The sequence below is a fragment of the Elephantulus edwardii genome, unplaced genomic scaffold, assembly GCF_000299155.1.
Source record: "Elephantulus edwardii isolate Elephantulus edwardi_28Jun2011 unplaced genomic scaffold, EleEdw1.0 scaffold00554, whole genome shotgun sequence".
In the NCBI taxonomy this organism is placed as follows: Eukaryota; Metazoa; Chordata; class Mammalia; order Macroscelidea; family Macroscelididae; genus Elephantulus; species Elephantulus edwardii.
In genome coordinates, this window is record NW_006400304.1 from 296892 (window position 1) to 307358 (window position 10467).

The following is a 10467-nucleotide window of genomic DNA, read 5'->3' on the forward strand; positions in this document are numbered from 1 at the left end:
ATAGAGGGATAATTTTACCTCCTCGTTGCCTATTTGGATACCTTTTATTCCCTTCTCTTGTCTTATTGCTATTGCTAAGACTTCCAAAACAAAACTGTTTATATCTAATGTTGAATCAATTTTGGTTAATTATGTTGTCTTAGAAAATAATCTAGGGGAGCTCTGGTGTCCTAGTAGCAAGAAGTTGCACTGCAATCTCAGAGATATGTGGTTCAAATCCACCAGATGCTCTGCCGAAGAAGGAGGAGCCATCTCCTCCTGTACCAGTCAGATCTGATTTGACAGTACACACACACACACACACACACACACACACACTCTCTCTCTCTCTCTCTCTAATAAAACTTAAAAAATTTATAAAAAAAAAGAAAGGCATCTATTGTGTCAGAATGATACAATTGATTATATTAAGATTGTTGTTGTTGTTAGGTGCTGTTGATTCGAGTATGACTCATATCGACCCAATGAACAAAAGATCTCAACCCTGTTCTATAACTTGTCATTCCTCTAATGTTCATAGGGTCTTTAAAGGCCTGTTATTAAAGAAGTAGATACCAATCCTGTTTCCAAGTCTGTCTTAATCTGGGAGCTCTACCAAATCCTGTCCTCCCTAGGTAACCCATATATATGGCATTTGACACACTAGTATCACAGCTTTAAGTATCAGAGCAACCCCAAGTTATCTCAGTACAGCAAACTGACAGACAAATGCTGTACCACTTAAAACAATTGTGTGTATATATATCTATATATATGTTATTGTTATGTGCTATCGAGGTCACTTGCAACTCATAACAACCCTATGTACAACAGCCATAAACCTTGCTCTATCCTGTGCCAATCTTATTGTCTCTGATACACCTAACTCCAGTACCCCAGTGACTAAATCAATCTATCTCATCGAGGGTCTTCCCCTCCTGCGCTGTCCCTCCACCCTCCCAAGCCAGATGTCCCTCTCCAAGGATGGTCCCTCCTTGCAACATGTCAAAAGTATGTCAGATGGAGCTTCAGACTCCTTGCCCCAAGGAGCAGCCTGGTCTCACCCTCTCTAGGACGAACCTGTTTGTTTTCCTAGCTGTTCATGGTATATTTAATACTCTTCACCGGCACCACAGCTCAAAGGCATCAATTCTCCTTCTTTTATCCCTAGTCATTGTCCTGTTACTGATGCATAGCAAGCAGTTACAAAGACCATGGCTTGAATCAGGTGCACCTTAGTTTCCAGACTAACATCGTTGCTCTTCAGTACTTTTTAAAGGTCTCTGACCCACTTGCTAAAATCTTCATAGTGTGATCATGTCCTGTAAGTAATTAATTTATAGTCTCTTTCTTTCCTTTTCATTCCTTCACCAGATTTGGTAGAGATTTACCTGTGTTATAAAACTATTTTTTAAATATCACATTCTTTTAAAAAAGTTTTCTTTTTATGAATATCTATTTTTGTTTTTAATAGTTTCTCCTGTTCTGAGTCTAATAAATATTTTCTTCATCTTTCCCCCTTTAACCTGCCTATATTGTTACATGTAAAGTGAGTTTTTTCTAGACAACATATAGTTGGGTGTGGTTTTTAAGTCCATTCTGCTTTTGTGTTGGGACTACATTAATATAATTATTGGTATATTTGGACTTATAATTAGTTTTCCCACTTCCTGTTGGTTGTTTTCCACTTCTGTTTTCTTTTTCCTCCCTTCCTATGAGTAGGAAATGTCTTAGAATTTTACTTTCTCTCTAGTGGTTTTTAGTTTTATTTTTCCCCTTTTTAAAAAAATCAATTTTTTTAAAAAGTTTTTTTCTTGTTGTGTACTGTCAAATCAGATCCAACTGACATAGGAAGAGATTGCCCGTCCTTCTCCAGCAGAGGATCTGGTGGATTTGAACCATATGCCTTTGGGATTGCAGTGCAGCTTCTTGCCCCTGGGCCACTAGAGCTTCCCCTATTCCCCACATTTTTTGAAAGAGATATGGTAGCTATGTCGTTAAACACTTGGCTGCTAACCAAATGTTGATGGTTCTATTTCACTGCTCCAGTCACTGCACAGAATAAAGACTGGCAGTCAGCTTCCATAAAAATTACAGCACTTGAAACCCTACAGGTCAGTTCTACTTTGTCCTGTGTGATTCCTCTGTTGTTGTTATGTGCTGTTGAGTCAACTGTGACTCCTAGGGACCCTATGCACAATATCTCTGAATGCTGCCCTATCTTGAGCCAATTTCACTGCCTCCAGCACACTTATCCCTATCACTCCAGCCATTGTGTCAAACTATCTCCTCCAATCTCTTCCTTTCTTGCATTATCCCTCCACCCTTTCAAGCATGATGCCCTTCTCCAAGGACTGGTCCCTTCTGGTAACATTCCCAAATTATGTGAATGAACTGGACTACAGAATTCTTGCCTCCAAAGAGCAGCTTGGTCTCACCCTCTCCAGGACAGACCTGTTTGTTCTCTTGGTAGTCCATGGTATGTTCAGTGCTCTTCTCCAGCACCACAACTCAAAGACATCAATTTTTCTTCTGTCATCCTTATTCTTTGTCCAGATTTCTGATGCATAGAAAGAAATTGTGAATATTATGGCCTGAATCAGGTGCACCTTAGTGTCTAGACTGATATTGTTGGTCTTCAGAACTCTGGAGAGATCCCTGACAGCAGATTTTCCTAATGCAATTAATCTTTTGATTTCCTGGCTGCTGGTACCAAGAGTGTTGATTGTGGAACCAAGCAAGCTGGCATTGTTGAATATCTCTATCTATAATGGTGCTGCCAATTGGCCCAATGGTGAAGATTCTCACTAAAGAGTCTACCAAAAGGGATAGGTGAGTTGGTGACAATGAGACTGGCTCAAGATAGGGCAGGGCTCAGAGCTATCACACACAGGGTTGCTATGAGTCAAAGATGACTTGGTGGCATATAACAATAACAAGAACAACAACAGCAAAAACTGGTACAAAGACAGACATAGAATGGAACAGAACTGAGAATCCAGAAATCAACTCATCCTCCTACGGTCCACTGGAAACAAAACTATCAAATAGGGATGACAACCTTTTCAACAAATGGTGCTGGAAAAAGAGAGAGAGAGAGAGAGAGAGAGAGAGAGAGAGAGAGAGAGAGAGAGAGAGAGAGAAGACTGCTGTCTTCAGAAAACTGAAGCAGGATCCACATTTTACACTATACACAAAAATCAACCCAGAGTGGATCAGAGACCTGTAAGTAAATTCCTAAACAACAAAGATTGTAAGAGATAAAAAGGGATTAAATTTAGAAGGCCAAGCCTATGACATAAAAAGGCTGGCAAATCCAGCCAGAAATTCACAGCCAGGGGAAGGGGATAAAATTAGTTAACTGGACCTTCTAAAGATTATGTCACTGTGTACATAAAAACTTTTTATCCAAAATGGTAAAAAGAAAACCTGCTGACTGTGAAAAAATGTTTGGCAATGCCATCTTAGACAAGGGTCTCATAACAAAAAATTTACAAAATACCCCTGGGCCTCCGCAAGAAAAAGACTGATTACCCAATTACAAAATGGGTCAAAGAACATGGAAAGATTTTTCACAGAGGAAGACATTCAGATGGCCAACAGACATATGAAAAAAAAATACTCAAATCACTGACAATAAAAGATATGCAAATCAAAACCATAATGAGATACCATCTCACCCCAGCAGCTGTGGCATAATTTAGTAGGGCAGCAAGCAATAAATGTCGGGAAGAATATGAAGAGGTAGGAACTCTCATACACTGTTGGTGGGATTGTACAATGGTACAATCATTCTGGAAGGCAGCTTGGCATTTCCTCAGAAAGATGAACATAGAAATGCCATATGACTTGCTATTCCACTGCTAGGAATATACCTCAGTGAAAACAGAACTGAGACACAAACAGAGATTTGTACACTTATATTCATAGCAGCATTATTCACAATAACAAGAAAATTAAAACAGCCCAAATGTTCATCAACAAATGAATGGATTGAGAAATTGAGGTATATTCATGTGTTGGAATACTAGGCAGAACTCATCAGGAGCAATGATTTAGAAAAGTACTATATAATATGCGAGAGGCTAGAGACCACTATGCTGAGTGAATTAATTCCGTCTCATAAGGACAAATACTGCATAAGACCATTAATATAAAAATAGAAGGATACTTAGTAAGATATGAATAAAGGTACAAAGGGAGAAGGGAGGTGGCAGGGGGGCTGAGGGTGGGGAGCGGGAGAGATCACTCGGATGACAAAGTTTGGTGGGCAAAGGGAAGGGTGACAGAATTAATGAAGATCCAGTGTGGTGGTGGTGGTGTTGCTAGGTGCTGTGGAGTCGTAGATGACTCATAGCGAACCTATGAACGAAAGGCCTGAGCAATGTTCGTACATAGAGTTTCCGGAGGCAGCCATTTCGGAAGTGGATGCCGCTCCTGCTTCCAGACTTGTTTTAGTCAGGAAGCTCCAGCCAACACTGTCCACCCTGGGTACCCATTACCACGTTTGGCACATCACTGTCACAGTGTTCAGCATGATAGCAACCAAGAGTTAGCTCTGTACAGCAATGCACATACCAGTGCTATACCACCTAGAAGAATGTTTGGCAGGAAAACAATTTGAACCCAGCCCAAGGGCCGCAGATTAAAATCACCCACCTTCAGCTTGGTAGCATAACTTTCTTTCCACTAGGCCAACGTAGCTCTCTCTCAAGATCCAGTGTAGGGACCTGAAAAGTTGGAGTAATAGGGGTATAGATAAATGATGATTTGTTTTATAAAATGCAACATACGGGGCACCATGGAAGCCTACAAATGGGTCCAGAACGACCCCCTGAAGCTGAAAGGCATTTCAGAGATCAACATGACCAAGCAAAAGAAGAAAAAGAAGGACAAAGACAGTGTGAAACTTTTGGAAGCGATGGGAAGGAATAAAGGATTGAGGAGGAGAAACGACATGGCCTGGACAAGCCAACGCTGGCCCACGTGGCTTCCGAGAAGATGCAGGAGAAGTGGCAAATGCAAAGGATCCTGAAGAAATCATCAAAACAGCACAAGTAGAGAGAGTGGAGGACTTCAACAGGCACCTGGACACTCTCAGAGAGCATTGTGACTTTGCCAAAGTCAGCTGGACCAAGTAGCCCTCCAGACCCTGGGCATGGTGTGGCCTCGAGGCAAAATGGAAGATAAAGTTGAGGGCTATTCCTGGTCCCTGTGGCATTTTCTGGAAATAGTCATTTGCCCATGACTTGGTGTTTTCTTCTGAGGTCATGATCTTTAAATTGGCTTTTCATTCTGGAACTTGATTAAAGTTATACCGCCCTTAAAAAAAAAAAAAAGCTAAGTATGGGAATGATTATATGAAACACAACATCAATGAAGGAATGTTTGAAATACAATATATATATGAATGAAATACAACGTATACGAATTTTGTTTGAAAACCAATATAAAATAAAATATATATGTGTGCTGTGTACCACAGAGTCAGAACCAACCCATATGGGAGGAGATTGTCCATCTTTCGCTGGCAGCCTTGAATTGCATGCCTTTGGAATTGCTGCACAGCTTCTTGCCACTAGGCCACTAGAGTTCCCTAAAATATATGTATTTTAAAACTTCATATATATATTAAAAATTTTAAAAAATCATTGTCACCAAGTTTAAAAAAATTGAGGAAAATTGGAATTCTAGAACACTTAATTATGGTTATACAAAACCTGTACCTAGACCAAGACACTGTTATCTGAACAGAGCAAGGAAACACTGTATGGTTTAACATTAGGTATTGTTGGCATGACAAGAGTCCAGAATAAGAGTTGTATAGTAACGTGGTCTGGCATGGGAGGGAGGGAGGAATGTTTAATGATGAAATAACTTTTTTTTCCTAAGAAAAAAATGAACTGGTGGGGAGAGGAGACAGGGAGGAAAATGTACAACAATGAGTGAAGTAAATGTAAGTTCTTTATAAACTTCCGTTAAAATATATATAGACAAAAACGAGAAAGTCATCCTGCTTATTGGTTGGCTGAACGTTGAACTAAAGTAGTGAGTTTTGTTCCAAATGTGAAGTGACTAAGGGCCATCGCCTTGGAGACTTAACCAGTCTCCTTCAGAGCAGGAAGTCTGGCCTTTTTTTGTATTTTTGCAATAGATCCCCTAACAAGAGGTCAGCAGTGGTAGCCATGAACCATTCAATTCTGGTCTCAGAGTCATGGAAGTTGAGGTTTATGTGATTCGTTAGACTAATTGTTTCAGTACAATTTGCTTTTCTTCTCTCTTTCTTTCTTTTGTGGTTTATTTATTTATTTATTTTTTATTCTGGACAGAGAGAGATCATAATTGCACCTTAGATGACTGTTTGCAAGTTTTTAAGACCCCAATGCTACTCAGCAACGTAGAATGTAGAGCTTTGTCTTTGCAGACTATGCTATGCCAGTGGACCTGGCTGTCCTCCAAGACTATGCTCCCAAGGCCTCCAGACCAGCAACTTCCCTCAGGGTGTTTATGATTAAGAAGTTTGAATAGCATTGCCCCCTGTTGGCTCTGCTATATACATGATTGTATTTACAGCATATACTAATACAAATACAGAAATGTCATCTGCCAATCTTATGTGTGGTCATGAGTTTAGTACTTCTCACGTACCCATACCTTTTAACTGTACCTGTCTGCCTGTATATTTGCTGTTTATGGATGATTTCTATTGTTTTGCTTTCCTGTTTACTAAGTATTCTTTCCTCATTCCCCTAGTTTGTTGTTGAGCCCAGTTAGCTGTATTTCTCAGTGACAGAATGTCCATTTAGTTCATTTTTGTATCCTCTATTTCTTTGCTGAATTATTTTTGTTTGTTATTTTAAGTGCTTTAATGTTTTAATTGTTAAAACATTTGTGTGAATGTGTGTTTTGAATGAAAGTTTATGAATCATATTAGTTTTTAATTAATTTTGTTTTTATGTGCCATCAAGTTGCTTGCAGCTCATAGCAACCTTATGTACAATAGCCCTGAAACCTGCTCTAGCCTGTGCCAACTTTATTGTCTCTGACACATCTACCCTCATTACCCCAGTCACTGAATCAATCCATTTTATTGAGGATTTTCCTCTCCTACGCTGTCCTTCCATCCTTCCAAACATGATGTTCCTCTTCAAGGACTGGTCTCTCCTTGCAACATACCCAAAGTATATCAGACAAAACCTAAGAATCCTTTCCTCCAAGGAGCAGCCTGGTTTCACCCTCTCTCTGAGGAACCTGTTTGTTCTCCTGGCAGTCAATGGTATATTCAATATTGTTCTCCAGTACCACAATTCAAAAGCATCAATTCACTTTCCATCATCCGTACTCATTGTCTAGCTTTCTGATGCATAGCAAGTAATTGTGAAGACTATGGCCTGAATCAGGCACACCTTAGTCTCTACACTGACATCATTGCTCTTCAGTACTCTGAAGAGGTCCCTAACAGCTGACTCCCCCAGTGCAATTCATCTTTTGATTTCCTGGCTGCTGGTACCAAGAATGTTGATTGTGGAGCCAAGCAAACGAAAGCTGATAACAATCTCAGTCTCTTCATCATCTATTAAGATGCTGCCAATTGGCCCAGTGGTGAGAATCTTTGTTTTCTTGATGTTGAGTGACAAACCATATTTAAGGCTGCAGTCCTTCACCACAACAAGATAAAGGTAAATAACCCAATTGAAAAATGGGCACAAGATGTGAATATACACTTTACGAAAGAAGACATTCAGATGGCAAACAAACACATGAAGGAATGTTCAAAATCCCTAGTTCTAAGAGAGATGCAAATCAAAACAACTATGCGATATCATCTTACCCCAGTAAGAATAGCAAGATTTAACAGAACAGCAAACATCAAATACTGGCAAAGTTGTGGAGAAACTGGAACCCTTATTCACTGTTGGTGGGAGTGTAGAATGGTGCAACCACTGTGGTAGGCTGTATGGCGCACTCACAAAAAGTTGCAAATAGAAATACTATTTGACCCAGCAATTCTACTAGTGGGAATATACCACAAAGAAACCATAACCGCCACCCAAGCAGATATATGCACACCCATGTTTATTGTGGCTGTGTTCACAATAGCAAAGAGTTGAGAACAACCCAAGTGACTAACAGTAAACAAATGGATAGAGAAGCTGTGGTATAGTCACACAATAGAATACGATGCAGCATTGAAAAACAAGGAACTCATTCAATATTATTCAAAATGGGTGAGCCTGGATGCTGAGTGAAATATCTCAGTCATTAAAGGACAAATATTGCATAGGGCCACTGTTGTAAAACAGAACTGGCATCGGGGTTGAGGGAAGACAGAAAAGGAGGGGAGAAATGATGCATACTGCATTGAAACAAATGAGGGAGAGAACTGTTTAAAAGGAATATATGATTGGGTATTATTGTCATGACAGAAGTCCAGAATGAAGGCTGCACAGTGGAGTGGACTTGGGGGGAGGGGTTGCATAACAATGAAAGAATTTCTCTTTTACTTTTCAAAGAGAAGAGTGAATAGAGGGGAGGGGGTGGGCAGGGAGAAAAGTGCAACAATGAATAACTGGAAACCCTAAGTCTCTGTAAACTTTCATGAAAATTAATTTAAGAAAAAGAAAGAAAAGGCTGCAGTTCCTGATCTTCTGCAGCAAGTGCTTCAGGTCCTTCTCAGTTTCAGCGAACAGGGTTGTGTCCTCTACATAACACAGGCTGTTGACGAGTCTTTCTCCAATCCTGATGCCACATTCTTCCTCATGGAGCCCAGCCTTCTGGATGATCTGTTCTGCATAGAGATTAAGAAGATATGGAGATAGGACACATTCCTGGTGTACACTCATCCTGATTTTGAATCATGAAATGTTTCTTTCATCTGTTTTGACAACTGCCACTTGGTCCAAGTATAGGTTTTGCATAAACACAATCAAACGTTCTGGGATTTCCATTCATCTCAGAGTTAGCCACAGTTTGTTGTGATCCACACAGCCAAATGCCTTTGCATAGCCAAAGAAACACAGATAGACATTGCTCTAGTACTCTGCTTTCAACTAAGATCTATCTAACATTGATTCTAATGTCCCTAATACCATGGCCTCCTTTAAACCCAGCCTGCACATTTGGCAATTCTCTGTTGATGTGCTGCTCCAGTGATTCTTGGATAATTTTCAACAGAATCTTGCTTGTATGTCGTATTAATTATATTGTTTGATAATTTCCGCACTCTGTTGGGTCATCTGTCTTGTCCCACATATTTCTTGGCACAACTTGGTGAGTGCATCCAGAGCCGTGTCTGCTGAAATATGTCAATTGGTATGCTGTCAATTCCTGGGGCCTTATTTTTTGCCAATTCTTTCAGAGCAGCTTGACCTTTTTATTACCATAGGCTCATGCTCATATGTTGTTTCACAAAATTCATCTGTGTCTGCCAATTACTTTTGGAACAGTAACTCTGTATACTTCTTCCATCTTCTTTTAATGCTTCCTGGATCATTTCATATTCTGCCCAAAGCATCCTTAAGTATTGCAACTCGAGGTTTAAATTTGTTCTTCAGTTCCTTCAGCTTAACAAATGGTGAGTGAGTTCAACCCTTTTGATTTTCTGACTCCAGCTCTTTGCACATTTTATTATAATACTTTATCTTCCTGTGTTTCCCTTCATTCATACACTTGTAAAACTTTGTTTTGCATGTGGTTTGTATGAAAGCTTACAGAACAAATTGGTTTTCCCACTTAACAACCAGTGCATATTTTGTTTTGTGCCATTCATTGTAATCCCTGAAATGTAACAGCACACTTCTCACCTTCTCCTTGTGTTTTCCATTTCTCTTTCTTTCTTTTTTTTTCTTGATGAGTAAATTGGCTTAGTTTTCTTTTCTTTTTTTTTTCCTGTTGGATCACCTTTCTTTTTTGTTTGTTTTTTTTTTAATAAATTTTAATGAAATTTACAGAGACTTAGGGTTTCTGTCCAGTCATTGTTGTACTTTTCTCCCTGCCCACCCCTTCCCCTCCATTCACTCTTCTCTTTGAACAGTAAAAGAAAAATTCTTTCATTGTTATACAATTTCTCCCCCTAAGTCCACTCCACTGTGCAGCCTTCATTCTGGACTTCTGTTATGACAATAATACCTAATCATATATCCCTTTTAAACAGTTCTCTCCCTCATCTGTTTCAATGCAGTATACATTATTTATCCTCTCTTTCTCAGTCTTCCCTCAACCCCGATGCCAGTTCTGTTTTACAACAGTGGCCCTACGCAATATTTGTCCTTTAATGACTGAGATATTTCACGCAGCATAATGTCCTCCAGGGTCACCCTTTTTTTTTTTTATTGTATTATTTTTACGTGTACCGTCAAATCAGATCTGACTGGTACAGGAGGAGATTGCCCCCTCCTTCTCCAGCAGAGAATCTGGTGGATTTGAACCTCGTACCTCTGGGATTGCAGTGCAGCGTATTTCCACTAGGCCACCAGAGCTCCCCAGGGT

General features: G+C 39.8%; 1 pseudogene; it reads left to right on the plus strand.

Moving 5' to 3' along the window:
* Positions 1-4780: 4780 nt before the first annotated feature.
* LOC102844089 lies at positions 4781-5120 on the plus strand (annotated as a pseudogene).
* The last annotated feature ends 5347 nt before the right edge of the window (positions 5121-10467 follow it).